Below are 27,574 nucleotides of genomic sequence, written 5' to 3' on the forward strand. Positions count from 1 at the left end.
TGATTTCAGTCCTCCTCTATGAGTATTAAATACAGTTCTAGTAAGCTCCATTTGAGAGACCTAGGTGTAGTAATTTTTCTCCAAAGTAAAGTCAGTCATTTCCCTGTTGTAATTTCATATGTGACATCAAGATCAAAATGCTAAGTAGATCAGAACAATAACAACAGAAAAATAGAGATCAATGTTTATTTTACTATTATGTGAATTCTGCTGCAGGTGAAATTCTGACCTCTAACTTAAGTTGTGACTCTTCACCTCTCCCACAATTTTAAAACATGGGTACTTGATCAAGACAACCAAATCCCACAATTGGAAGCTCACTTCACATGTGAAATAGACATTGGCATACTAGACGTGGAAATCTCATTTACTTGTTTATTCTTGAAAATGGAGTTCCCTTTATATAGAGAGTTCTTCGTGAAAAATGATAAACCTTGTGTCTTAGCCTGTATCCTCTTTACCACTTCAGTTCACCAAACCCTGCTGAAGTCAAGAAGGTCCAACAAGGCTCTACTTTTTGAGGCTGTATGTATGAACTAAGGTTGAGCATATACTGACTTATTTTTAATTTTCCTGCATGGTTATTAACTTATTTCTGCTTTGGGGTATCTTGAGTTTTAAAAACGCTACATTAAAACATTAAAACAATTTTCTATAAACAAAATCAATAGCAAGTAAGTGAGGACTGGAGGAACACAATGAATTCGAGGAACTCCTTCATTTAATCTCTTCTTCCATTTATCTTTCCTGTGCTTAAATATAGCAGCACAGGTACCCTTACTTCTGTCTTATAGAAAACAAGAGTACCTGTTACTATTAGAGTGAAAGGATAGCAGTATGGGGCTGCAATTTATTGTAGGCAGCTGAATTAGGAACCAAGGGCAGTAGGAAGTAGGGCAGCTGCTAGAAAGTAATCAGCTAAAGGAGTCTGAAGACTGGAGCTACAAGGTTATGGATAACTACTTGGGAGCAAGCTGCCCTACAACAGGCTTCAGGCAAAACCCCAGCAGAGCAGTAAAGTGGAGCCTATAGAACAGACAACAGCAGAGGAGGTGAGCTTGTCCATCTATGGAGTAGAAACAACTATGCTAGTTTCTGAGGACCAGAAGCAGGTGACTGGAAGAGGTTTAAAGCCCAGGGATAGATGATCAGAACTCAGTCTGGCCCAGACATCTGAAGAGAGGAGTTCCTGTAAGCCCAAACTGTTAGAGAAAGGAAGCTGTTGGCCTGGAAAGATACCCTGAAGACTGCAAGGGAGCCAGAGTGGGGATGAGGGTTCTGCAGAGAGACCCAAGGGTAGGGGTTTAAGGGTTGTGTTAGAGACTAGTTGGTTTATATTTTGTTTTGGTTTCACTGCAAGGTTTCATAGATTTCATAAATTTTAGGGCTAGAAGGGATCTTGCAAGATCACCAGGTCCAGCCTCCTGCCCAAAAAGTGGGAAGTCAGCTGGGGTCATATGACCCCAGCAAGGTAAGCATCCAAGCATTTCTTAAAAGTATCCAGAGTAGGTGCTTGGACCACTTCTGCGGGGGAGTCTATTCCAAACTCTGGAGACACAGATGGTAAAGAAATTTTTCCTTGTGTCCAATCTAAAATGGTCTTCCAGCAGTTTGTGACTGTTAGACTTTGTCTTCCTTGTCACCAAGGTGCCCTGGTGAACAGATGTTCTCCCAGATCCTGATGTACACCCCTTATACACTTGTAGGCTGCCACCAATGAGCCTTCTCTTCTCCAAGCTGAAGACTCGTATACCTCTCAGCCTCTTCTCATACAGCCTGTTCTCATGACCTCTAATCATGCACGTGGCTCTCCTCTGGACTCTTTCAAGCTTCCCACTTTCTTTCTAAATTGTGCAGCCCAGAACTGGATGCCGTACTCCAGCTGCAGCCTCACCAAGGCCAAGTAAAGCAGGAGGATGACTTCTTGGGTCTTGCTTGAGATGCATCGGTAGATGCAAGCCAGAGTTTTATTTGCTTTGCCATCTGCGGCATCACATTGGGGTGGCATAAAGGGGAGGAGGCAGTTACAGAAGGGTCCCAGCAATGTATTGGAATGGAAGCCAAGGGAGAGCCCTGAGAGGACTAGGGGGTCTGATGGCTGATGACAAGATAGAGGTGGAGCCCAGTGAGTAGGTACTAGCTGAAGCAAACAGGTGACCAGGGAATTTCACAGGTGGGAGCAGCCTTGAATGGGCTAGGGACCTGGGTGGGCTGAACCCCATAAAGGTAGGAGCGCCCAGTAAGCTGAAGCTTGGACAGGGCCAGTGGCCCAGGTAATCAAAGCATGGCTGAAGTCAGCTGTAAGGAGTACCATGGATGTGACTGTGGTTGAGGCTGTAGGCTACACTCAGGTCCAGTAGGGCTGTGAGTAGTGCTAACAGAGCACATGCAAGGACAGTAGGGCCTGAGCAATGCCAGTAGTTCACAGTTAGTGTCAACAAGGTACCAGGTGGTTTTTACTTAGCAGACTTGGGGTCCATTAGCACAGGCATGGCAAGGGGTTTCTGGCTAAGTGAGTTAAACTAGGTTCATTGCAGTACTATTAGGCTCCCTCCAGGACTCTGGGGGCAGCCTTCCAAAGTAATATAAAGATTACATCGAGACATGGCAGGAAAGCAGTTGAGGATATCCTGAGATGCCAGAGTGGGTCAGGATTCGTTTGGCTTCTCTCAGGGCCTGGTCTAGCTACAGTCTGTATGTATATTATTTTCACAAGAGTGTGTTTTCTAAATGTAAAAGAACAGGCCATTCTTTATTTTTCGGTCACCTGTGTCTTTATGCATGTTTTTTTACCAAGACTCACATGTTTGCCTCCTTTTAGTTACAGAGATTTAAGCAGAAATCTCACCATTAGCATCACTGTTGTTGTCCTGAAATGGCTAAACTGGCATACATGTTTTCCATTATTGAATAGCTTGCCTACTCTCTTCCTGTTAAAATTTTGTTTTCCTAAGTGCTATACTGTGATTGGTAAGGAAAGATCTGGCTCAAGTTAATTCATTTCTTCAGTATACTTTTAAACTCTGAATAATGGCCATCCGCAATGAAGGTTTTATCTAGACACTGTAGTATCATACCAAGTGTTGTCCTTGAAGTGGTTAATAATACAGACATCTTGCTAATGGCAGCAATGCTCTTTTTTCACTGACATTGCCATTGTGTATTATACCATAGTACGTTCAGGAGAAAAAAGTAAAACAGGCAAAAATAGTTCTGCTATATCTGAACTTAATTTAAGAGTAGATAAGAAAAGACTTGAAGACAACTCTACTCTTAGTTTGTAGCTCCCCTTGCTACTCAAACTGTCTGTGTTCTTTTTTAAGCTCATCTGCCCTGCCCACAACCAGCTCCTCTCTCTCAGACCAGACAAGGCTTGCTGTAGAAAAAAAATAGTTTGAGAAAGAGTATATTTAAGAAAGCCTTTTAAAAGACCCAGTTTAGTAAATTGCAGGGATCTGCTCTCAGCTGCAGGTTCAGAGTGTCTGAGGATGGAAGCAGAAAAGTGGTTTAAATGCCAGAGAAGTCCATGCTCTAAAAATAGAGGTTTTATTCATGCCAAAGCTTCCCCATAAAAGTACTCATTAGCATATAGTAACATGTGATAGTATCAGGATATCATTTAACAGGCTGGTACACTGTATAATGAACAATGGCATGTTTGTTTCAGCTTTGGTTGGTGCGTGTGCATGCATGCACACACATACACATTCCCACACACATATGTTCATCTCTGCTTGTTCCTTTCCGAATTCTTTTCTCTGCCAATGCAAAAGAACGCTTTGCTGAAAACAGCAGAGGAGACAGAAGTTTTCACTGGTGAAGTGGATACTGCCTAATGTGTGGTACCGGGTGGAAGAAAACCCTGTTGTACCAAGTCGTCTCTTCCTACAGATAGTTCTTTCTTTTACTGCTGCCCAGAAGTTATATGAGTTGAGAATGAGGAGGGGAATGGAATTGCTAATTTACTTTTTCAAGGCATAATACTATGGTTCTAATGAACTAGCAGAACTAGGGGAAGTAAGCAGGGCGCTAGCCCAGGGCACTGACTATGAAGGGGTGCCAGAATCACCCCAGAAGTCTTTGCTATTGCAGGGGCAGCTCTGTGTTGTCTGGCCATAGAAGCTGGGCAGCACAACCCTGCACCCAGCAGTGTATCTGGGGGGGCAAGTGGGGTGAGTGGAATGGTGCCTCTCCCCTTGGGAACCTTTGCCAAAGTAGGCACAGCCCTGTACCCAATATGTATGTATTTGGGATGGTGGGGAGTGAATAGGGCACCAGGGCAGCTCCCAGAGAGCTTGTACCATGGGGATGCTGCTGTTGCACCAGTGCTGCAACAACATCTGCCTTCAGTATTCAGAGAGCCTAGCCAGGTAAGAGTTCCCTTCCCCTAACCCCAACTCTCCTGATCCACAATAGTTGGCCTGCCCCACTGTTACCTGGGGTGGTCATTGAACTCACTACACCTCTGCAAATGAATAAAATTAGGTTACAGTCAATCTGGACAAAGGAAAATAACATCAGTGATATTTAGTAAACATCCCCAAAATCACAAGTGCATAAGTTCATGGTAAGGCTATGCGATTTGGGGAAATTATTGCCATATAGAAACCTTTCTTTTTAAAGAGCTCTCCAACCACTTAAGCCAATGGCCAGCTTAAGGTCAGGTGAAGGGAAAGAGTCAATACCAGTCATTGCCATTCTTTGTTAATCATGCTGAGAGGGAATCTAGTCTAGTCTCATTCTTCAAGTGGGAGCGAGAAATTCCATAGATAAACTTGGAAAAGATAAGTAGAGAAACTTGAAAAATGTGCAATGTTGAGTTAATTCAGGAAATCTCTTGCATGTTTAAACCTCTTCCAAGCCACGGGTTTTATATCAACATTACTAATCAATCAATCAGTATTAATGAATAACAAAACCCTTGCTGTAAAAGGCTTGCTGTAGTCAAGTTAACAAGGTATTTCTTTACTTGCCAGATTTGGGCATTAGTGACTTATGAGCTGATCCAAGATGAGGAACACATGTTTACTCATGCAGGGAGCTTGTAGTGCTCTGGGATCCACTATGTTAGTGTTGAACAACACTAAGATTGTTTTCCTGCTGCTTTCTTTCTGCTGTAAATAATGTCATTGATTAAAAGAAACACCACGTTTGTAGGTATCCCAAATACTTATGGGCCAAGATAGCTAACATACCTTAGAAAAAAGCATAAATTGATAGCTACATTTGCATACCATTTTGCATAGTTCCTGTAGAGGTAGTAGGTAGGCTGGGGAGCTCATGGATAGAGGGTGCAACTACACAAGATGCTGACTGTGTAGTAACCTAATAACACTGCACATTAGCAAGCCAGTCAAAAACTGTGCTGATACACTACTGTGAAGTGTTATTAGGCTATTGCACATTAAGAGTCACAAAAAAACTGTGTACTGGCTCTCCTGTGCAGTAACGTGAGTTACTGCGCATTTAGTTAATACTTCATTAAGTAAGTACTGAGTTAAATGTGCAATAACTACCACACATTAATGAACATGTGGATGTGCCTAAGCTAGGGAGACCCAGGAAAAGCTGAGCTTCTGGGGCTACAGGCCCTGGGCTAAGGTGTCTCTCACTAAGCAACAGACTCATTGCTAGAGCTCACAAAGTGGCTAATAACCTGCCTGTCATGGTGGAGCTTCCAATAGAAGTTTTATGCAGTTTAACATTGCAATACTAACTATTATACTGACTCTAGTGGTACCAGAATCCACAGAGATTATCCTCTTGAAAGGTTTCACGGTCTTAGGAATAGAAGACGAAAAAACTGAAACTGCACAGCAGTTCTGGTTTGGCCCGTTACAGACCCAGATGGATCAAGATGAAGGTGCTAAGTATTATTTATATAGATTTGAAAAGCAATCTGATTCTATTCTATTCAGTCTGAATGATGTAAGGTGTGCTCTTCAGCATCTGGAATCATTGCAGAAGCAGTTTATTTTTGTGTCCACCGAGAGGTATACTATATAAAACCTGCGAATAGCTTCTGAAGGAGCAGCTGGAACTTGATCTCGCTGCAAATATCCAACAGAAACTTTTTGAATTTAATGAACTGGAAAATGTTAACATAGCTGCATTGCATTCCAATATGTATGTCCTCTGGGAGTTATGCAAATTAATACAGAAAGTAGATATGTCTTCTTCAAAATCAAAGATCGGAAACCATAGAACACTAAGAAATGTCATGTATCATGTCCTGAAGACCTTAAGACTTGGCTTTGATAGGATTTTATGGCAAATAAATAACAAATGGCAGGAAAGGGGGCCCTAAACTAAGAAGTCTGTACTGCTGGTTGTATAGGCTAGGGACAGAAGTTACACATAAACCTATTGGAAGTGATCAGAAGCTGGTTTAAACTTATAACAGAACAGAAGTTCAGTGCACATAAACCAGTTTCAAAGTGGCCAAAACCAGTTTGAGATTAACGTGGCTGAATGTAGTATCAGACTTAACTGATAGAGATCAAACTGGTTTATGGAACTTCTGTCCCAGACCACTTCCTGGTTTAAGTTAAATCACAGTTCCCCAGCATCCCAGCATGCTCTGCATGCTCTGCATGGGCTGGGCTATCTGTTTCAGCCAAACAGGGTTGCCTCCTGCCGCCTGCCAGCTTGAGCACTGTCACTGCTCCAGCAGTCTGAGAAGGGATTGGGGGTGCAAAATCCTGTTCTACAGTACAGCTGGGTCTGCCTGGCAAGGGGGCAGAAGCACTTGCCAGGCATCCCTAGTCCTCCCACCCTCTTTGCAGCTCCAGTGGCAGGAGCAGGAGCATGGCCAGCTATTGGTAGCCTGAGGGGAAGCGGGGAGTTAATCACCCCATTGCAGGGGGGCATGGGCACTGATAGGCTCTGCTTGTGTACCCGGGGCTGTGGCAGCCAGATGCCAGTAGCCTGAGGGGAAGGGAGGTGGGGTTAATACCCCCATTGCAGACTGCATCTGGCTCCATCCCATGCTGAAGATCCCCTCAGGCAGCACCCACACCACAGTGCCTGCGCTGAGTCCCTCAGAGGAGCAGCAAGCAGGCAAGGCCGAGGCCATGGGGAGGAGGTGTGGGAGGGGAGATGTGACCTGGCTTCAGGTGCAGAAGGGAAGTGAGGGGGAGCTGGGGCTAATCACAGAGCCCGACTCACTGCTGCCTCCCATTGCAGCAGTGCGGCCTGAATTGGGGTGGCCGCAGGGGGCAGCACCCGCTGTCTCCAGCCCTGCACAGGGGTCACAGTTTGCAGGCAGACTGCAACTGGAGTGTGGCTCCCTGCCCTCTCCCTCTCCCAGGGGTGGTGGCAGAGCGTACCATCTCAATGAGCAGAGGAGAGGCTCCTGTCACCCACCGCCTGCTCACGGCAGCACCAGGTACCCGGGGCCAGTTGCTATCCATGGGCCAGTTGCTACCTATGCCCTTGGGCCACTGGGCCAGGCTGGACCAGGCTTTCCCCCTGCTGCTGCCAACGACCCTTGTCCACGACAGCCTGCCCTGAGCCGCTGTGAAAAGGCAGCAGGTGACAGGTACCTCACCCCTAGTTGCCACGATGGTTCACTCTGCCACCACTGAGATGGGGAGTGGAGCAGGAGCAACACTCCAGCTGCAGTCCACCTGCAAACCACAACCCCACGTGGGGTTGGAGGTGGGAGGCAGTGGGCACTGATACCCACCCCTCAGGCTACCCTAGCCTGGGTCACACTGCTGCAGTGAGAGGTAGCAATGAGGCTCCATGATTAGCCCCAACTGCCCCACAACCCCTGTCCCACATCATTTCCCCGTTCCCCTCAAGCTACCAGCATCTGGCCATGCTCCCACTCCTGTGGCTGAGGCAGCAAGCAAATGAGCAGGCATGGGTGGGCTGGGGACCTCTAGCAAGGACTGCTTCCCTCCTCCCCCTCCAGGCACACCCCAGCTGGGGTCTCTGAAGACCAGGGTGGGGGTTTAAACCCCACTTCAATTATACTCAGGCCTGCCAGGACCTGGCCACATCCCTCCCCATCTCAGTTTTTGTCCAGCCAAGTACTCGCTCTAGCACCCCCCCAATTTCTGGCTTGAGCCACTGCAGGCATATGGCTGCTTTTTCAGAATCGAAAGTGAATGTCTATTCACTTGCTTGCCAGTTCAATCTATGCAGGTTAGACTAACCTGCAAAGATTGAATCAATTCAGGCTTGGGTTTTTTGAACATCTGTACCTAGCCATAGCATTCAGACCTAAGGGCTGAAAGCAAGTGTATGTGACCTGACTTTGTGATGGGAAGTAGTATACTGAAGTACAGGTCCACATCATTCAGACTTTATTTTCATTGATTTGAACTGCATCTGCAAGCAAAGAGAAACCAAGTGCAGAAACTGAGCCATATGTGTTACATCAGTGGTCTGCAACCTTTTTAGGTCAGAGATCACTTTTGAAATTTAAAAGAAACCGAAAATCTACCCCTGCTCCCCACCCAGCCAGTAAGTCTGTGGGGAGCAGGGCCTCAGCCCCCTCAGCCGAGGATTGATTTCAAGACGCTCCAGGATCCACAAGTTGATCAAGATAGACTGGTTGTTGACCACTGTGTTACATGATCAAAGTGGCTGATCCCATGCATGAGGTGGACTGCTGAATTCCATCGGGTGCTTCTGGATGGGATTCAAGGGTAGCCAATTTGTAACACACACTGTAGTTCATGCCTCTGAATGAGGTAGTAGTTCATGCCTCTATAAGATTTGTCCTGGCTTCTATAATTGTCAAGTAGAGATGGCAAAAGGGTAGGCAAGTATTGTGAGGTTGCTATGTCCTGGCCTCAAGCAGCATTTGAAAACTCTCATAGAACGTTGCTGCTATGGAAGAACTTGGAATCAACAGCAAGCAGATTACTCCATTGCTTCAAAATTAGTTTGGGAAAGACAAATATACATTTTCAATAATGAAGTCACAAATTCATCCAGGCGCCTCAGTGCTATCTCTAATATAAGTCAGAAGTAATCTTTCTATGTAAGTTGTCTTGTATTCAGTCATTTATCCATAACTTTCCAACCCTTAGAGTAGTAAGACAGCCCTAAAATGGGGAGAGAAAGTGACTAATCACCAATGCCCAAATGTATGCTAGTAATTTGTGAAGTGCCAAAATACCTGGTTCAGTCCACCCCATCATAACTTTTGTGTGTTGGAATGCAGATATTTTTGTACAGGCTTCATTTTAATATTTGATTTTGTTTGAATTTTAAAATTGATTTGTTTATACAGAAGAACATGCTGAGATAAAATATCCTGTTCACACACACATTCCCTCTGGGCAGTGGTGACAGCAGTAGCAGAAAATAACAACATATCGTAATCAAAACTATTATACAATTAAACGTTACTGAGTTATACAGAACTGTACACCTGGAAAACTACAGCTGGCCTTGATGGACTTTGCTGAACATGTTGTGAGATTATTCTATTATTCTGTGACACTGGCTGCAGAAAAAGCAATTACCGCTGATTTCCCTAGATTGGAATAAACCATTGGCTGTTGCAAGCTTTGAATTTAAAGCCTTGCTGCTAATTGTAATATGGGGCACAATTAGATCATACAAATAGGGAGTTCATTTCCCTGATGGCTTTAAATTCAGCACCATGGGGTTTCAGTTTTTTTGTTTTTCCCTTCAATATTCTTTTGAATGAAATGTTTTGTTTTGTCTCCTGTGAAGGATAATACTACTGTTTACAAATGAGTGGAGCTGCTTCTACTGACTGTGATGATGACCTGCTAATTTCCATTCTTGGCCCCTGATCTCAATCATTCTCTTCCTCTTATTTCCATTGAGTTTAAATAAATACAACTCAGGGGCATGTAAATAAGCCAGCTTAATTTCCATGCATGCCTTTGGGCCTTTTTCTGACCTTGCCTGGCATTTTAAGTTTGGTTTAAGTTCAGACAATTTCCCTTCCTTGTAAATGAGAATAATTTCACATCTGGGAATGAATTCTAATAATTTATAATCCTACTTGTTTTACACATTTTTGTTTAAGTCCCTTTCCTTATATCCTGTGTTGCTCATTCTGATATTAAACCAAACTCTTCTCAAGCTAATAATATTAAAGTTATGCCTAAAATTGACACTATGGTGCCGGACTGTAGATAGGTCTGTACAGATTATTGATTTGGGGGGCTGGCCTCTAAACTAGAATTTAAAAAAAATATTTGGGTATATTTGGATCAAAACAAACTAAGACTTCAAGGGTTTCTTTGTTTTCTGAAATGAAAAACTGAAAACTTATTTCACATCACATGAAAGATGCTGTTTGACACAAGCTGAAACATTTTGTTTCTGGACTTTGTAATCAAAATGACATAGAAGACCATATTCAGAAAACTGCCAGTATGAGTGTCAGTGTTGTCTACTCGTCTTTCTCCGGTAGTTCAATAGTTAAGGGCAGTTGCTCATGATGTGGTAGAACTGGGTTCATTTTCTTTCTCAGCCTGATGAGATTTTATTCAACACCACCCAACTTCTAGAAGAGTAACCTAATTAGTTGAGTGTACTCTGCTCAGTATGTTTAAGCACAGAAAATGCTTTACAATGTACTTGGGTCAAGTTTTTAAACTTTGTTGTGTAGCCATGGAAGCTAGAAATGTTGGGTTTTTTATTTTTTTTAAATGAAAGTTGAGATTCCTATGTATTTGCATAACACCAGGAGAGGGGGCGTTAAGAAAAACACAAAATGTATCAAGATTCTTAATATGGTAGTGTGAATTGGCAATTCTGCAATTCTGTATTGTTTGACTAATGTAAAGGAACACATGTTAATAACTCCAGGAGCTTTGGGGGTGTTTTCCCCAACTGTTTTACTCTAATGCTTTACCAGATGCCCAGTACCTTCTGGTTTCCCAGGCATTTGAGGAGAAAAGGTGGTGTGTGTCTGAATGTATACATACAATTTTTCTAATCATGAGTTCAAAAAGGTTTATTATCAGCATGTTCCCTGCAGGGAACTACTCATTGAATATTTAAATCCATAACTGTTCGCTGGCAGTACAATATCCTGAAACTGTTCCAAATTCTCTTTTTTTAAAAACCTATTTATAAAGGTTTGCATATATGATTATTCTTGATAGATCATAACAGCTGTTAGAATGCTAGTGAATAATATATGTGTTTCTTAATTCTCATAGAATGGGTTCTACTATAAAGTTGATATTCCACTGTTGTCACCTGTTGGAATGAGAGAGAATAGTGGTCTCAGATGTTGATTGGTATCTTTTAAAGGCTATCACTGTAACCCTAGCCACCACAGGATATATTACATGTTGCTTATTGGATCTTTGGCTTCCTTTTTATACTCCAAAATTGTGCCACAATGGCTGTGTCTACATAAGACAGAGAGTGCACAGTAGCCCATCACTACTATGCAGTAGCATCATGTAGCAGGAAGTGTGGCGCGACACTGCTATGCAGCAATCATGGGCTACTGCACAGTCAGCATCACAAAAAAGCTGTTTGGTGGCACAACTCCAATTACTGCACAGTCATTTGGTACTTGTTTAGTACTTGTTTATACAAGTACTAAATGACTACACAAGAGTGACTATGCAGTCAGTGTCTCGTAGACACAGATGTAGATGTACAAAATGTTCGTTTGTTCAGATATTGATTTTCAGAGGTTGGGCATCCAGCTGAATTTAATGGTGGTGTGTGAGTGAGTGAGCAGTGGCTATGAAAATTATGTACTACATACTGTCTTAATGAGTTTCAGGAAACTGTTTTTTAATCTTTTCTCCATTTATAATTAAAAGTGACAGAGTGGCACTGCTGGAGTCCAAAGTGATCATTTAGTTTCTTCCCTCTGCTAAAAAGATGCCTCAGCCCTTGTTTAATACTGTTACTTCTTGTAGTCAAATTATTATTCTTCAGTTTTTGTTCTCACCTGTTTCTAATCCTCTCTGCTTGAACTGACAAGAAGGATTTTACTTCTAGTGGCCTTTGTGATGGAGGAATAAAAATACTCAGGTTTTTTTATAAACTGTGGTCCCTGAACAGTTTTTATGCACTAACAATCATAAATCATTACTGACCTGCCATGCTTTAAACTTGGATATCCTAAAAAGAAAAGTTATGGGTACAACCTCAGAGTCAGGACTGCCAGGCCTCCAAATCCTGGTACGAAGAGAAGGGCAGGAGATGGATCAGTCTGGACTGGCCTTGTCTAAATATTCTTCCCTTAAGTATCTGCTGCCTGCCACTGAAAGACAAGGTACTAGGCGAGATGAACCTGTGGTTGGATTCGGTGTGGCATCTCTTATATTCCACGTATCCATTCCTATTCATTATAATTCATGTCCTTGAAGGCTATTTCAAACAAAGAAAAAAAGAAATACCATCTTTTACAGTAAAAAATACTAAAGATAACACAAAAGCCACGCACTCATATCTTCAGGTATATAAACAAACTGGTGCCTATTTACTGACAAGGTCACCCAACTTTTGAGAGTTTCTTCCACTGTGACTACTTCATCAAGCCAGAATCTTCTTTATAAAAGCCCTATTCCTTTACCATTTCTCACTTCCCCTTTCTTTTAATTATCTGACATCCATTTATTCAACATCCCTAACCTCACTGCAACTCTTTCTGCACCTTGGCTCACTGTCTTCCTATCAATCTCTTAATTGTATACACTCCTACCTCAGCTCTACTTCTCGTTTATACTTGACTCCTTGCACTCTCCCCCATTTCCATTCTGTTCTGTAGAGGTTCTTATATCATGCTGATCACTCCAACACCTGAGCACCTTCCAATAGTGCAGTAAGCAGTGTGACTAACATCTGTCAAATGTTCTCACATTCTTTCCCTAGGAAAATAATAGTGAAGTGTTCTGTTTTTATGGGGATTTGGAGGCGGGAGGGTTTATTTGTTTAATATAAATATATGCCTTTCTATTAGAGGAGGTAATTAGTCAAATACATGTGGCTTGTACTGAAGAAGGCAATTAAGTTTATGATGGTCCTTAATTTCTAAGGAAGTTCATTCTACAGTTGTAGCCCAGCCCCAAGACAGTTGTTTCTTTCAAACAGACGAGGTTTACCCTTGCAGAGTTCTACTGAGTGAGAGGAGCACAGCCGTCATCAACAGTTTTCATCCTAAATTTGAAGCAGTCTTTAGATGTCCTGGGCCCAAGCCAGGGAATGCCCAAACCCAAGGAGTGAGACTGTCAACATTATTTGAAGTTATTTTGTTTAGAGAACAAAGGCCAGGTTTGATGTGCTGGCAATGAACTGTGCTCCTTAGGGGTTACACTGGGGCAATCTGTACTATTTGGAGTTTTTTAAATGCTGAAGGCTTCATGCCCAGGTATATCAACATTGCCTACTGGGTATTATTATGGCAGAGCTTTGGCTCACCATCTGCCTCTATGCTGTCAGACACCTCTAGATAATATCTAGGCACTATCTGGACCTCTTCCATTCTAAAGAAATTGTCTTCGACATCTTTCTGGCCAACTTCTCATCCCTGACTTGCAGGCTGCAACCCAAAAAGATAATCTTCTCTCCCTTCGTTCTCCATCCCTTTCTGCCTTATTTCCTTCTATTTTTATATAAAATAGATAAGGAAGAAACCGGGAAGCTGACTGGAAGTATGAACCTTGTAAGAAATTGCTTGTTTTTTCTTGATGCTCAAACCAGTGCTTTCTCCACTGGATAGTGTCCAAGGTGGAGATCTTGGTTGATGCTTTACAGAAGGTACTGTCCTTAAGGAGGAGGACCTTCTTCCCATTCCTTTGTTTCCATAAGTGAAGTGTTCCTTTCTAAGCCAGCATTGTTTTCTTTTGGTTCTCAAAGAATTATATTGAAAAGCCTAATATATAGTTAATGCTTTGTTTTAAATTACGATACAATAATATCTAGGAAATTGAAAGATAAAGCTGTAAGTTAATCATGAACTCAGAGTCTTGTGCCTAGAGGTTGCAAATAGGATCCTTTTTATAAAATGGTTCCATTCAAAAAACATTTCACATAGCATGTACCTGAGAGAGCAGAAAATAATGGAAATAATAAAAATGCCATCCTTAATAATAATTTCCTGGGACCTGAAGTAATTATACATACCAATACTGTGATATTTTTAGTATGACTCTTGGAATGTGCAGAATGAATATTCAGTTATCCAGTGTTGCTGGTTAGATCCACCTCTTTCTTATCCTATTTTTTATTTGCAATGAAATGATTTTGTATATGCTGATCTGTATGCTAGTTTTAAGGCTAAATTCAGACTGAATTACATCTGCATCCTCCTGTAGGCTACAGTGGAATTCTAGACCTATAACTGAGAACAGATTCAATCTTCAGCATTGCTTGCAATAAAAAATCTGTGCTCTTTAAACATTTTTAAAGTGTATGTGTGGTTTTAGAGTCTTGTTCTCTCTCTTCTTTTCTATGGAAGTAACTTACGAGCAATGTAATTGAAATCATTGGAGTTACCTTGGTATTAAATAGCTGTGAATAAGAGTCGAATCAGGCAGTAGTGATTTTTTTTTTTTTTTCATTTTTGAAAGCTTGTGTTGACTTTCTTATAAATGAAGCAGTAACTGGTATCACACCATGACTCCTCTGAAGGATTTGACCTTTCCATAGCTCCTTTTTCCACATTTCATTTTGTTTCCATCAAATAATGTAAATTTTGCCTCTATCTTGAAAATCCATTTTGTTTTGGATTTGCAGGAAATCTTAAAAGATCACATGTGTAAAATAAAGATTGACAGATAAGCAGCCATGTATATATCAAGATTTTTACTTCATCTAGGAGCATTGGCAACATCATTAAAGAGCTTCTGCCACACACAGGAAAAGCATAAATATGTTATACTTCATCTAAATCCCATTTATTTGTCACTCTATATTTTGTACTTTGTTTTCTCTTATTGTTTTTGATTGTTGAGATATTTCTGTGTAAATTGAAGCTTCTCCCCTCTCTTTATCCTATTCCTAATGTCCATTTTATTCAGTGATGCAGCAATTCAGAGTTTGACATCACAATTTACTGAGATGGAAGCAACTGTGTTTGTAGCACTGGATTTTGGTGTTACTGAATGAATCTGCTGGGAAAGAGACAGAATAGAACATAGAAAATTTCTCTTAGGAGATGCATACCTTGGAAATTGGCAATGATGGAAAGCCAAAAGAGAAAGAGTGTGTGACAGCTAAAAAGCGTTGTAGTAAAATGTTTTGTACGGTTTCCCATAATGAGACAGCATCTCCTTAAACCAGAATAGTGAAACCTGATCAGAGAAAATGGATAGTTTTGCTGTTTTCATAACATAGGTCTACTGCTGATTGTGACAGTATGGAGCATCTTAGTTGCCTCTCCTGGCCTTTGCCAGGGACTAAGGACTGAACTACCCTCCTGCCTCTATGGCCTAATAATTATCAGAGAAATTTTTAGCAATGTAACAACACCACAGTAAGCTCCAGAGGTGACTGCCACAGTTTGTCTCAGCAAAGTCCTTCTACTTTGGAGGTTGACCATGAGCTTATACCACTGTTTAACTGTAGTTACACCAGTACACATTTCCCATTTTAAAAGGCTTTTAAAAAGTGGCTCTTTTATATTAATTGAACAACACAAGGGATGCCTACATCATGCCTGTCTATGCAAAGTGTGTCTGTTCTGTGGATGGAGAATGAAATTTGGGCATCAGGCCAGTCCATCTGGCAACTTTCCCAAGCCTTATACTCTTTAAAAAAAAATTCTTAACATGTTAAAAAAATTAGGTGAAGTGTCAGTGAGCCAAAGTCAGTCCATGTTATGTGGGGCAGACAATACAAATACATAAATAAAAACTGGATTGTCCTAAGAAATGATAAGTTCCATGAATACAGAAGTGATAGTACATCATTCATCTTACAGTGAATATATGTTCACTTCATTGGTCTCCACCTTGTATAGTTGTGTATAGCCCTGCCAATCCCAACTATTAAAAATTCATGAGTCAAACCCGCCCCCACCCCACAATGTTGAAAAGTTTTGTTTTGTTTAAGTATAATACATATTGGACTTCTTAAAATTGTCCTTTTATTTGTCAACCTTTAAGAAGTCCCAGTTGAAGCTTTTCTCCATAACCAAAACTGCGGAAATTAGATTTTTGTTGTTGAAATGACAAGATTTGCATATAATCGCATTGTTCCCAAAGCTTGGAGTTTTAGAAAAACACCAAATACCCTGAGATTCCTGATGAAGTCCCAAGCATTGGTTACCAGGGTTAAGATGCTGCAGAATGACCAATGTTCTGGTTTTACATCCATTTCTCACTTACTTCGGTACAGGAATAAATGGCTGCACAAGGTGCAGAAGCAAGGATGAGTTGGCCCTATTGTATTGTGAATTTTGAAGTCCATGGAAAACACACAAAAATATCTACAGTTATGGGGGAGGAAAGTGTGGCATTAATCAGACCTGTCATTTGGTGGGGGGAGCAATGCATACATCTAGAGAAAAAAATTATCACCTTGATAACGATATTTAAATTCAACTTAAAAATATTCTGGTATTTTCTCCTCACAGGTTCTGCATTATTTGCCTGTCCCGAGAGACATCCATCACAAGTTACTCACACTGCCAACTCACTAAGCTTACTATATTTATTCAAATAAATACACTGACAGGGCTCTTTTCTGGAGGGAGTGGCTCTATTCCACAGCCTTTGATTTGTGTTAGCCAGCCTGACATAATGCCAATTGTATAGTTAAAATCTGATAGCAAATGCCTGCTAAGCTTACTAAATATGCATAGTAGTGCCATCTTGTGGTTAGAATTGTTTTTAACAGCAGGTTTATGCCTGATGATACCCTGCTTGCTTTCTGAAATGACTTCTGCCTCAGGATATTATTCAGAATCCTACAATTATGCCAGACCATAAAATAGTGCTTTTCCTCTGAAATGCCTATGTACCAAAATGTGAGCTGCTGTTTTTTCAGCTTTGTCTGTCCGAATGGCTTCTAAATTTGGAGTTTGATTTCTTTTTTTAAAGTCCACTTAATGCAGTGCCTGTCACAAAAAGTGGTAGCTCTATTGAAAAGGAGCTTCCTTTCTCAGAACTCCAGTTACTTGATGCATCTCTTTCACCAGCCACCTAGCCTTCAGTCTAACGTTTATATCATTTATTGCTTTATATAATCTTGAAGGACAACGGTTTTAATTACTCAAGAATTTTACTCAAGTCTGTAATGTCACTGAATGAAACTCATGTCGTACACTTCAGATCTGTTTTAAAGAAAGCGAGAGAACCAGTGTATATCACAAGCATGTACATAACATGTTTTGTCTCTTGAATTCCAAGAGAGGATTCCCTTGCACTGCATTTTTACAGAAGATGTTTTTAAAAGTCAATGAAAACCAAAATGTTTGATTCGTGTGAAGATGTGATCCTGCAATCCTTGAACACTCAAAGTTGCCACTTCCCATTAGAAAAAAAAAATGTTACAACTCTGAAGAAGGGGTATTTTCAAGTCTTTAGCCAAGTAGCTTGATTGGTCATCTGTTTACTCTACAGACTTTCAACCATTTTATTGCATGCTAGTTAGGTGACTATTAGAGATCAAATTCACTGACTCCATTATAATCAGTGTAAAGGGAAATACAGTGCTCCTTGCTTATTTTATACAGTTTTTGCTTGATTTGGTATTTTGCATCTGTGGTTTAGTAGTGATTGGGCTGTTTCCATTTTTTTTAAAAGTGATAATTTCCCCAGGCTTTGGTTAATAAGAAAGCAACACCAGCTTCCCAAACCTAAAACTGTCTAGCATATCACCTCTTTTCCCTCTCCTGGGAGGGTCCACATACATCTCTTCAGGTATCAAGTAAGTTTGAATGAGATAAATCCTCATTTTGAGGAAGCAATGGCGGGGGAAGGAGCAATCTTTATTGTAAAGTAAACACAGTGTAAGCCAGCATCCAAGAAAAGAAATTACTCTCATAATGGGGCCTGTTCTTTTTGAATTCTCCATAGATATGGGAAGGTACATGGGTTGGGGGAGGAGGGGGGTTAAAACAGCATATTTCAGTATATCAATAGCTTAATGATGCTTCCTCTGAACGTAATAATAGCCACAGCCTGAAATGATAAATGTTTCCTGCAGGCTAAGTTTGTTTATGGTGCTACAGTGATCAAAACCATAAAATCTGTTATAATAACTTTTAGCCTACGCCAGGCAAAATAAGAAGGATATAAAATATTTGGTTGAGAAGAAAAGTACCTGGATCTGGGGTGAAATAGCAAAGATTTGGATAATTTGGTTAAAATATCTCCTATTTTAGTTGCTTATCTGCATAGAGTCTTTGAAACATTTGAAAAAATACTAAGTGACTCAATTCTAAAAAGCTTTTCTAATTATTTTTCTGGTTTAATAGCAAAAGTACTCTTTCTTAATCTATAGTGCCACAATTAGAGTAGCTAGAATACAGTTATTGTAACTTCCTATTAAGAATGCTCCCACACTACATGGAACAAATGTAACACTAGTAGTCGGAAGAGGGAAAGCTGTGCTGTTGAGAAAGAAGCCAAATTTAACAGCCATGTGCCTTGGTGGCTCCTTAGCATCCTAAGAGAGCCCAGATGGAACATACTAGATCAAGACTATTTGATCTAAAACCGTTGAGGCCACCAGGAGCCTCTCCGTTAACTTGAATCAAGCCGTTTATCATTTCTGTTGGTCTCTGTCTTACTTGCTTCCATGTCTACTGAAATGAATGTGTTAGTACTGACTCCTCCCTAATAAAATGTTAAGGATTGTATGTGTCTTAAGAGTATGATAAATATAAATTTAATTTGAATTTAATATAAACACCCTTGCACAGGGCTGTGATCGTCACTAGTTGGGACTTAAATACTTTTTCCAGTTACTCTCAGTTGTCAAATATTGTCAATATATCAACCTCTTCCCTGTTTCCATACTTCTGTATCTGACTGATACGTGTCCCTTTGGCATGAGTTGACTGCAGTATTTTAATTTCTATAAATAGTGCCTTAAGTATTTTCTTTAAAACTTGGATATCAGGATACTGGAATGGTTTAGTGTCAGTGCACTATATAGTTCCTAATATTTCTCTCAAAGATTATACTTAGTCTACAAGGATAAAAAAATGAATATAAAAATATGAAAAAATTATTTAAATTGAAGAAATTAGGAAAACAAACCCAAATAAAATGTCAGGAAAGTATAATGAAATAGGTTTTCAATATCTGACTACATATTTACAATCTAGATGTCAACCACACTCCCTTTCTTTGCAACTGCATGTAAGGAACAGCCTAAAACCTTCTTTTGTCTTACCGTGGTGTCACAGTATGTAAAGGTTGCAAACAACTGCCCTTTAGCATATAGGTTTACTTACTGGAAAACACTGAACAAGAACTTATTGCTTACATGTTGCATCTGATTTAATTCAAAGACCAACCCGGCTACAAACACGTGTGGTTTAGGTGGAAAATGCACCTAGTTGTGTGCTGTATTATACAGCTGGTAATGAGAAAGATAGAGCCTTGTTACACAATAATTTGGGGTGGCTTCTGTAGCTCTTAACACCTGTATTGTCCACACATTAACACCTTGACCCTGGTTTTAAGCACTCATTACAGGATATGCCTCAAAGTTATTACACTCCAGAGTGGAATTATCTCTGATCCATGCTACCCAGTTTGTTTTACACTAAGGTATGGCCACTCTAGTTTACATCATTATATAACCCCCCTCCCCATGCGCATCTCCCCCACTGGCCTGGATCAGGCCCACTTCCCCCCCCCAACCCTCGCCAGCACCATAGATCCCTGTTCACTGCCCTCCTGCCTGACTCCCTCCCCACTCCCTCTGGCCCTAGTTTACTTGTGGCTGCCTGTACTATCTGTCCTGGGGGAGCAGACAGGGAAGAGTTAACCTGTCTGCCTAGCCACTGCTCTTCTCGGCTGAGTCTACCCAGGGAGCAGCAATGGTGGTGGCCAAGCAGACAGTTTAAACCTTCCCTGCCCTGGGACAGGCAGCCAGGCAGCTACAAGTAGGTGGGGTTGGAGAGGAAGGCAGGGGGGAACCCCAAAGGGCAGCAATCCTCCAGGCCCCTGATGGCTGGAAGTGTGACTGCTCCAAACCCAAACTAGCACTAACACAGATCTACATTTCTGCAGCTCACCTTGTAAAGCAGGGGCAGGCAAAATGCAGCATCTGGCCCACCAGGCACTTTCATCCAGCCTGTGGCAGCCCACAATGAATTGTGCTGTGCCCAGCCCTTCCACCCATGAGGGTGGGAGTGAGGTGCCCACACATATGCAAACCCCCAAACATACCCTATTGCGCCTCGGTCCCACCCTCTTGGGCGGAAGGGCCCAGCCCAGTCAGCAGCAGCTTCTGGGCAGGGCTTCTCCTGCAGCTGCCCCATGGGAACCTGCTTGGCTTCTCCAACATCCATCTCACTCTGGGAAGCATCAGGGCCAGGGCCAGAGCAGGGGGTATTGAGTTGCAGCTGGGCAGAAGTGCAGAGCACAGCATGGAGCCTGCACCGAGGTAGGCAGTGGGAGCACAGAGCTTGGCTGGGTACAGTTGTGGGTGTGATAGAGGGTGGGAGTACAGCAGCAGCAGGCAGTGGTGCTCAGGATACTCATGCCCAGCAGAGGCACTGGTACCTGGTGGAGCATGGCTCTAGTCAGCATTGCGTACAAGGGTCAAGGAGCATAGCCTGCCTGGCCACCTCTATCATGGAGGCCATGCGCCTGCAGCTCTGGCAGTCACACCAGGGAAAGCACTGCACTGGTGCTGACTGCCTGCCCTGCCCCCTGCTGCGCAGGTCCGCAGACTCTGCCAGGAGTGGAGGGAGCCCTGCCCCCTGCAGGGTCTAGCACGGGACTTCCCCTGGTGTGAGTACAGGAGCTGCAGGCACATGGTGTGGAGCCCCTGTGATAGAGGTGGCCAGGCAGGATGCACTCCTCCCCTTCCCCCCCACCCAAAGTGCAGCACGCACCAGTGCCCTGAGCCCACCCACCTGCGGCTGCTGCTGGCAGCAAGAACTGTGCGCTGTGTGAGGGGTCCTCACATACCCCACCCTCCTTCACACCCCACAAACCTCACAGACCCACATCCTGCCCTACAACCTCCTACATATATAGACACCCCAACATACCCTATGGTTCCCACACACAGCCCCACTGCTTTACAACCCCCCTCACACCCCCCTATACCCCACCATACACACACACCCCACCATACACTCCCACACACCTCCACACCCTACCATATACACACCCCCAACTCCAAGCACACCCCACAACCCCCAAGTGAGACTTTATTTTTGAGTTACTAGTGAATCCTTTCTATATACAGTATACAAACACAAATCATGCAAAGTATTTTTTTTAATAAAATTAAAATATGGTAGGTGTTTGACTTCTGGTGTATGATTTGTTTGTTTTCTGGTTCTAAGATGGCAACCTCTCCCCCTTCCCCCCCAACACACACACCTCCCAAAAGGAGTATTTCCAGGGGGCAAGGGGAAGGTCTTCTAGTGGCAAAAGTTAGAGGGCAGGACTTCAGGTCCCAAGATAGCACCAGGGGGTAGAGCACTTGTCAAGGGGCAAGGCTACCCATGTGGCCCTTGACAGCTCACCAAAAGCCGTTAAATGGCCCTCCAACCAAAATAATTGCCTGCCTCTAGTGTAAAGCATAACAAGATCCATAGTCACATAGCAAACACATCTCTTCTGTGGACTGCCCTTATGGCACTGATAATAATGAATGGCTCTAGTAGCTTGATTTGTGATAAGGTCTATAGATTTTCATCTGAAAAGAAGAATCATCTAACATATTTTATAAGATTTGGCAGACTTAAGAAATGGGAATCTTTCACTTTTAATGAAACCCACATGAAATATCTGACATACATTCAAGCCCCATTGATTTCAAACAGAAACATTTAGAAGTTTAAACTTAAGCACATTTTTACTTCTTTGATAAAGTGAGATTTCAATTAAATATTTATAGATTTGTTAGCAGCTTAAATTTAAAAATTTCTTTGAAAGCTTTCCCCTTACCCCCATATCTAAAGCAAAGGGAAAAAATTCAGTAAAATTTCTGTTTTAACAATCTGCCGTCCATATTTAGTTTTGATTTAGTTAAAACTACTGTATGCTAAGTCCATTTGAATTGATTATTAAAATCAGTTGACTTCCTATTCCTGATGAAAAGTATTCCCACACCTCTGGATAGATTTACTAATAAATAAATAAAACATCATATGGACTTTATGATTCCTTGGGGGGGAAATAAAAATTGGAAAAGATGATGACTTCAGAGTGAACAAATCAATTTAGTGTTCAAAAGAGATAAACAACCTGTTTCCAAGGGTTTTTCTAATTTATTACTGTTTTAGTTACTTGGATGGATTTTGGTTATTTTTTTTTTTACTTCTTTGGCAAAGTCTTTCCTTGATGGGTGCTACTTGAAGTAATTTTTATCCTTCCAGATTAGTATTGTATCTAAGATTAGCTATTCTTCAGCACGCTGGGGTTCCAAATAAATTATATAATGAAAAGAACACTTCATTTCTGTCTGTGTAAATAAAATTGAACTGATTTACTTTGAGGTGAACAAGAGTCACGTCAGTTCATCTATTTCCTTGTAAAGTGGCTATTAAATATCAAAAAGAAAATGGCAAGTACTAAGTATCAAAAGAATTCAAAATACAAAGATTTCCCAGTAATTAAGAGACCAAAAAAGCAGACCAAAACCTATAAACTTGTGTAATTAATTAAAAGATATGACACTGCAGTTTCCCTCTGCATTCTTTGCAGTTCTGGTAAACTGCTATACCTGTTAGAGAAATTTAACCTGATGATAAATTCATAAAATGATGGAAATATAACTTGTTTAGCTTCTTCAAATTAATTGATATTTTTAAAGCAAAGAAGCCTTCAGAGGACTACAAGAGATTGAAAGGATGAACTATACAATGACAAGGACATGTACAATTTACAGTTTACACTGAGTGAAGCATAATTCTCTTTTCAGACAGTCACCATTCTTTGGTTGTTAAATATCTTGTAACATCCCACCATTTATAAGAGTTACTGGTAAATACAACTGCTGCAAAGAATTAAGCTCTTAAATTCTATCACCTCTTACATTGTATAGTACTATCTAAATATTAAGATTCGATATAAATTATTTTTTCTCCTATAAGGGGGTTAGAATTTGATCATGTAGTTTTTTCTCTTTAAATCCTAAAGCCTAAATATTCAAGATAGGCCACTGTCTTTTTGCTTAATATATTGTTATTATTATTATTATTATCTGGCTAGTTTATACAATGGATGAGGTAAAGTTCTAGTCCTGTATACAAGAGCTAGGTTCTATTGCTGTTACTCTTTATTATTAGAGTATTTGCACTGGGACATGGTGGGTTTTTTTATTACTCACCAAAAACCCTGGGTCCTATGCTACTATCCTACACTTAGGCAAGTAGCTTCATTATCTTTAGTGTGCCTGTTGACATAAATAAAGGTTGGGAAAAAAACTGTTCCCCTTACACTGTTGTGACAAGGTCTGGGGTATGGATCAGGAACAAGTATTTTATTATTTGAAATGTACAAGAATCAAGGGTGATTGTTTCATTGGACTGCCTGTCTAGTTGGCAGTGATGCTGAGCAAGCTTTCAGGCATAAAACTCTGAAGAGGAGCACTCTCTCCAAGAAAGTTTGTCCCACATCTCTCCCAACAATACAGCTTGTCCAATAAACAGTATCACCAAAAAAACCCAAAAAACTTCTTCCCTCTCTGACATTTCCTGATCTGTCATGGCTATACCAACACCCCAACCTACTACCCTTGTTTGAAATGTAATTTGTAGTGTATTTACTTGTAATTCTCTGGTATTCAGCCAGTGCCTTCCTTCAAAATGTAAGGGTTACTGGAGTCAGTATGGCATGAAGATAAACAGAATTTCTGTTAGCTACTGTGGCATAGAAGTGAAAATAGTCATCATATGGCCGTCCCTTTGCTTATTCCTGCCCTGGCCAAGTGAATTTTTTGTTTTGTTGTTTTGAGTGTTGTTTACAGTCCACATTTCTTATTGCTCAGAAAGTCTGCTGATACATGGAACTCTCTGATGGTGTTTAAATACTTAATCTTGTGAAAGTTAAAATAAGAAGATAGTAGTTTTCAGAGAGGATCTTGTAGCACTGATTTTTAAGTTAGTCATTGACTAGAAAACAGCATAACAGAAAATCCAAGGATGACATAATTTGGCCACTGATGGTAGATTTGACAAATGAGGGATGATCTGGTTCATCAGTGTGTAGGCATTTCAATGTGTTGGCTGTTTTTTGTGAAAGGTCTCTGGAAAATGCATGGTCCATATGCGTTGTACAAAATAATGTACTGTCCAAATGCTAGATAAAGTTTCTTCCTGAATACCTAATGATCTTTCCAGAATATAGAAAATACATTGATGGATTTCTATTTACATATTCTTTTAGGCACATGCAGCAAATTCATGCATGAAATCAAGTGAGGTCTGCCTTTTCCGAGAAAAGTGTGGTGGCCATAAACCCAGAGGAAAACACATGTAGAAAAGCAGACTCCTTTCCCATTTGATTACTTAACTAGTGCAGATGTTAGATCTAGAACAGCTCCTATGCATCTCTGAGCTCTTGTTATACATGCTTCTAGTTTTTATGGTAGTGCTCAAAGCACCAATGAATATTAAGGTATTCTTAGGTTAGGTAGTGTACAAACAGGAAACGGGAGACCATCACTGCCTTCAGAGTAGCTGTTCTTAAACAATGTAGCATTAAAAGCCAACTTGAACATGAAATTGCAAAACAAGAAATTAATCTCTAAAGTGCTGTGTTGCCCCACCTTCTCTCTGACTTCAGTCTCACAGGGCTAACTACCTATCCCAAGAAAATTGAGGTGGACCAGGAATCTATTTGGTCACTAGGGTCAGTAGTAATTCCTTGGTGCAAGACCAGGCCATTTTTACCCAGTTATGCCAAGTTCTGATAGTTGTTCCTAAATTATTGAAGGTTGTAGTAGATTCTTGAAGAGATCAAATGGCCCTTCTTAACACTGAAGCACAGGATTGAATGGCTTAGATTAGGACTGGGAGAACTAGGTTCTTTTCTCAACTCTTTGGACAAGTCATCTAGTTAATGTTTTCAGAAGTGCACCATATTCTAGAGTCTGCAATATTTGAGTAGACACCTGTGAAAATGTTCATTTTAGCATCCCTGGACTACAATTTCTTTGTGTTAAATAGGGGAAATAATACTTTTCAATCCCAGTAAAGCACCTGGAGGCCCACAGATAAACATCAAAACATAACTATGGAATAGGATATTTATTGAGACAGCTTCAAGCTGAATCAAAATATTTCTGAAAACATACACAAATAAATACTTTTAGTACAAATGCATGACATTTTCCAAGGAGAGGGGGTTTTTGCCAATAAAATAGGTCATTGTATCCTTTGACATAACATTTTTTCTTAGCTTTGTGGTATGTTCTGTGACATACTGAGGAACACAAGAGGTATGAGAGACTTTCAGTTTCAACGTTAGCATTATCCCGTCTTTTAAATGTGTTAAGGTGCTGCTAATTAGTCACTGGTCTACTAGCCTTTGAACATCTCCCTTCCTAGTAATTGAATACAAATACTGGTATATTACTACATAATGAATAATACAGTGGGAAAAGGAAAAAAATCCATGAAAAATATTCCCCCAGCACCTAAAATAGGAGGCCCAGCTTACACAAAAAATAACATTCTAAACCTCACTTTAGCCTCTTTCCCTCTTCTCAGGTATTATCCCTTATTCCTTATACATCTAGTATTTTGGCACTAGCATGCACTAATCAAAGCTAAATTGCTTGGGTGGAAAGAATTCCTGAAACCCAACTAGTTGAATTGCTGGAGAAGAACTTGCTTGGTCCAGCCATTTAGTCTGAACTACCCTGAGAGCTAGACCATCATTCCATTCCATAGACTAGTTGTGAAGAACTAGACCATGGAACTATGCTGAAGCTACACACTTGGGTTTGCTGTCTTTTGACTACACTTACCTTCCAATTAAGGTGATGCAACCTGAATTAAGCCCATTATCCCCATCATTCACCAACCTGTTACTTGCCCTTCCATCAGTGAGCAAAAAGTACTTCTTGATTCATCTCTCGTTGACCCTGAACCAACCTAACTTCTGCTACATTGTATGGTCCCCAATCCGTCTCTGACTACTGGGTGAATTATTTAGATTCACTTTATTTGTGGAGATGTGCTGTCTGTTTAAAGACACTTTCATTTGAGCTTATGTAGCTTCCTTTTATCCCTGTTTGTCTTATTGTTGTGAGTTTCTGGAAGTCAAGAGGGTTTGCTAGCACTAGGAAATCTACAGAAAATGAATTTGAGCTCCACTCCAACACTTCTAATGGAGTGACACCCCTCCTCCAGTTGGAGAATAGGTAACAGGAGCAGAAAAAATAATGAACATCTGACTGTGTCCTCTATCTAGGTGGGTGCAGGAGGACACTTCAGCTAGGCTGGTGAAGGTGTCTAAGGTCGCCTATAGGGGTTTCCTTTTAAAACAGAGACCTAAGATTTCAGGTTGCTCCAAGCATGGAACTGCATCATGCAGCCTTTTCCAGAAAAGTGTATGCATCCAATACATAAAATGGGTTCTGCTGCTGTTAACCCACAGAGAGGGAAATATAATGTAATAAAATGTAAAATAAGCTAGTATATTCAGTTTCACTTATCCACCCAGTACCATTATGCATTTCATACAAGCCAGAAAGTTTCAATAGAAACATTGTTCCAGAGACTAGCTGTGAACTTGCTGTGGTCATTTTCTATGCTGCCACTTGAGATGCTGTCAACATACTGGTGTCTGATATGTGATTAATTGTGATTGGAAGAACTGAAACAATATTTCTATATCTATAACAATAGACTTCATTTTCTATGTGCAGATATGACATGTTTTAAGATGTGTACAACAAAATTCTCAGGTTGCAATATAAGAGCCATGTAACAATGTTACCACTATAATAAAAACAATCTGTATTATGACCATGTAGTTTTACTGAATGTGATTTATGAAATAGAAGCATTTCAGTAGGTATAAATGTTATTCAGGTTTAGGAAAAACACCCAGATAATTCAGATAAATCTAGATTTTTGAGCTGGAGTAATTTTCTTCCATTTGGAATAATCTACCAGTTTTAGACTGGAAATTTTGATTTGTAGTTATCTGGTAATGTTGCCACAGTAAAATTAAGATGCATAGGGGCTTTCATTTTTCCTTTTAAGCTACTTCCTTTTAAGCTAAAATTCAGTTTGGGCAGGAACTTAAAAAGGAAGAAAAGATTTTACAAAACATTTCACAAGTGTATTTAAAAGAATGAAATCTGTGTTAATCATTAGTACAGATCTATTTTTTTTCAAAATTGTAACTTAGTGTGCCAGACTCAATAATAATACATTCTGCTTTTATGAAACGCTCTCATTCTGACACAAACTGCTCAGTAGGATTTTCCAAAGTGTGTAAGTTTGAAAGTCATT

The 27,574-nt window shown here is 40.8% G+C and overlaps 1 protein-coding gene across 9 annotated transcripts in view; it reads left to right on the forward strand.

The window, feature by feature from the left end:
- DTNA (dystrobrevin alpha) overlaps positions 1-27,574 on the forward strand; it is a 360,592-nt gene that overhangs the window by 223,676 nt on the left and 109,342 nt on the right. The gene's annotated exons all lie outside the window — the stretch shown is intronic.

Source organism: Crocodylus siamensis, chromosome 3, assembly GCF_052110815.1.
Source record: "Crocodylus siamensis isolate JL-2025a chromosome 3, ASM5211081v1, whole genome shotgun sequence".
Lineage (NCBI taxonomy): Eukaryota > Metazoa > Chordata > Crocodylia > Crocodylidae > Crocodylus > Crocodylus siamensis.